This window comes from Aedes aegypti, chromosome 3 (assembly GCF_002204515.2).
Source record: "Aedes aegypti strain LVP_AGWG chromosome 3, AaegL5.0 Primary Assembly, whole genome shotgun sequence".
NCBI classification, from domain to species: Eukaryota; Metazoa; Arthropoda; class Insecta; order Diptera; family Culicidae; genus Aedes; species Aedes aegypti.
In genome coordinates, this window is record NC_035109.1 from 57,833,818 (window position 1) to 57,837,203 (window position 3,386).

The following is a 3,386-nucleotide window of genomic DNA, read 5'->3' on the forward strand; positions in this document are numbered from 1 at the left end:
AAGATTTTGTGAATATATTGTAGTTCTTTGAACAAGCAGCTATCAACGGTGTTTAGCAAATTGGATTCTCATGAACATACGAAGTCATTGTCATTGCGAGTCATTGCGATAAATATAAAATTACTGTAGAAAACCAGTATTTTCCTGAATTTTTCACTATTTTGTGAAAATATTGTAGTTTTTCCAACAGAAATTCATAATTAGTGTTCTGCAAATTTGATGGCTTTAAATATGAGTCTATTTTAAGATCATAAAATGTTTGGGTCATCGCGATAAATTTCAAATTATAATTGAAAATGTATTTTTTCTGTATTCTACGCAGTTTTGTGAATATATTGTAGTTCTTTGAACAAACAGCGATCAACGATGTTCAGGAAATTTGTTTCTCATGAACATACAAAGAGTTTAAAATTATAAAACTGATGAGTCATTGCGATAAATAAGAAATTGCTGTAGAAAACCTGTATTTTCCTGTATTTTTCAATATTTAGTGAAAATATTGTAGTTTTTCCAACAGAAATTTAGTATCAGTGTTCTGCAAATTTGATGGCCTTAAATATGAGTATATTTTAAGATCATAAAATGTTTGGGTCATCGCGATAAATTTCAAGTTATAGTTGAAAATGCATTTTTTCTGTATTCTACGTAGTTTTGTGAATATATTGTAGTTTTTTGAACAGCTAACAATCGAAAATTCAATGCCAATTGTTTGGTTACACTAATACGATCATCATACAATAAAAAAATCTATTGGTTATCGCGATAAATTCTAAGTTATCTTCAAATTACTGGCGGTGTTCCCGAAGGGAAACCAAAAAATTCGAAGCAGCTGATTGGTTTTCAGCAACGCTCAACTGCAATATATTTTTAATTATTTTCCATAACTTTCTTACAACTAATTCATTTACTTACAAAAAAAGTGGTTTCCTTCTCACAACTTCCTAGTTTAGTAGAATCAAATTTTTGGCCGGATGAATACTGGTGCCGTTACCCTACTTATGTTGCAGGTGCTGTTCATGATTTGGGTGTTTATAATTACTAATCAGAAATCACTATTTCTCATCCTACTTCTACTTACTATTTTTCGCAGTCAACGGGAACGTTAATTTGGGACCTAATTGATTTTCAGGAAACCAGGTAACCGATATTATACTGCCGCTAGGGAAATGGTAAGTAACACAAATTAAATTCAACCTTCATTTCACTTATCGCACATATTCCACTTCCAGGACTACTTACAGATAATTATACACTGAACCAACAAATTTTCGGGCTTTCCGCAACTATTCTCACCACAAATTATACTTATTTCCGTATTAAACTTTCCGAACACAATAAAATTTACGTTGGAATCAATCAAATTATTAATTTGCGATGGAGAAAGATCCCTTATTTACCAATCTCATATGTTTTTTATTTACTTTGCCTATTCTCTTCGCTCTCTCATCGACCGGTTTGTTCGCCTTCTCTCCTTCTCCTACCACTACTACTATGCGAACTGTCATGTTGCGGTTATGCTCGCGACTAGACCGGTTCATTTCTTAGGCTGGTCCAAAACGCGTCGCAACAGGCGGTTAGAAATTTTTTTAGGACTTGCTCCGGTGTTTTAAGTACTACAAATCAAACAGTAGTTTCCAAAAATATTTCAAAAATCTGACATGAATCTAGAAGCCCATACATTTCTGTAGGTGCCAAAATTTTGTAAATCGGACTTAGGACAGCCGAGATATAGTGGGTTGAATTTAGCGTTCCAACTGATTTTGAGGCTTCGTCGTCCGTGTAAGTGACGAATATCTTAGGCGGACAAGTGTTAATGAACTAAACTTGACCTTTCAATTCTGCTGAATACTCTGTCCAAGACATTGGTTAGTTGGGAATTCCAGAGCATGATGAAGCTATAACAGCAAACTTTTTTTCTAGTCCACCAAATTTAAAAATTCTTAAAAGCTATTTTTTAAAACACAGTAATAATCCGATTTTATCTACCCCACATTTTAGCACCCTTTTGACCCGATTTTGTCTAACCCCGATTTTAGCATCCTTTTTTCACGATTTTGTCAGCCTAAAATTTATATTTATTTTAATAAGACTAAACACGTATATACTGGCAATATTGGGTGCATAAAGTCATTTATGACCTTGGCCACGTCTATACAATCATCTTAAGATCGAATTTTTGAAATTTGAAATTCCTTATAATTATCCATGAAACTTATCAATGTTAGCTTGGATTACGTTACATAGAAAGTGGAAGTAAAAAAAAAACAATGTTTCAGTTTTGCTTTCATCTGCTGTCGCGAACGGGTGCAGCAGAACGTATCTCTTGGTTACTGTTGAAAATCCATAAGTGTGCTTGAAGATGGTTGAAATTAAGAACACGGTGAGGTTTGCTTTTCCTCCGGAATCTGCACGGCCCTCTTATGAAGAAATCGCCAAATTTGTCAAAGCACTGGATATCAGTACCATCGAAATGGATACTCTGTACAGACGAGCGGAAACCCACAGTGTTTACTTGAAATGCAAGACCCAAAAAGCTTTCAAGCAAGCAATGGAGAACAATGCACATCCACTTCGTTTTGAATATGCGAATGGGACGACAGTGGTGGTGCAAGCATCAGATGCGGAAGACAATTTTCAATACGTACGAGTGTGTGAACTACCACCGGAGCTGCCCGATAAAAAAATATCGTAGGTCCTAGGCAAGTACGGAGAAGTTAAACGAGTAATACGGGAAAAGTTTCCTACTGTTCTTGGATTGGACATATACAACGGCGTTCGTGGGGTGTATATGAACGTCAAATCAGAAATTCCGCCAGTGCTTTATTTCCTTAACTGGAGAGGTAACATTTTTTACTTCGGAAACAAGGAAAAGTGTTTTATTTGTGCTGAAAAGGGACACCAGATGAGCGCCTGTCCCAAGAAAAAGGTTCAACGTCCAAATGCTGACAAGGAAATGGGAGAACCATGCACCTATGCTAGTGTAGTGAAGGAAAATACATCAATGGAAATTGGAAAAGTAACGGAACTTTTGGAGATAGAGGTTTTAGAGGAGGAAAACATTGCGTCGGAAGAAATATGCGAGGAAACTCAGGAAAAAGAGGATATACCGAAATCCAAGGCCAAACCAGTGCCAATAAGATTTTGGAGGGCCAACGGAAAGACATATACGCAGTATGCAGGGGTTGCACAGATTAGTGTGGAAGACGAAACGGAGCCGCAGAAAAAACGTGACTTGAAGGCCAAGACGTCTAGGAGTATTTTGCCACCTAAGGAGAAAAAGCAGCGAAGCTCATCCCGACTGTCGTCTATCGGTTCGAAGTCCGATATATCGGATTAGTCCGTATGTTAGTTTTTATTATAGTTTGAATGAAATTGCACAACAACAA

At 36.3% G+C, this 3,386-nt stretch overlaps 1 long non-coding RNA gene across 1 annotated transcript; it reads left to right on the forward strand.

Moving 5' to 3' along the window:
- The first annotated feature begins 1,076 nt into the window (after positions 1 to 1,076).
- Positions 1,077 to 1,352, forward strand: LOC110678509. Its single transcript, XR_002501667.1, has 2 exons — positions 1,077 to 1,169; positions 1,230 to 1,352. It is a non-coding gene; the product is annotated as an uncharacterized LOC110678509 (long non-coding RNA).
- Positions 1,353 to 3,386: the final 2,034 nt, after the last annotated feature.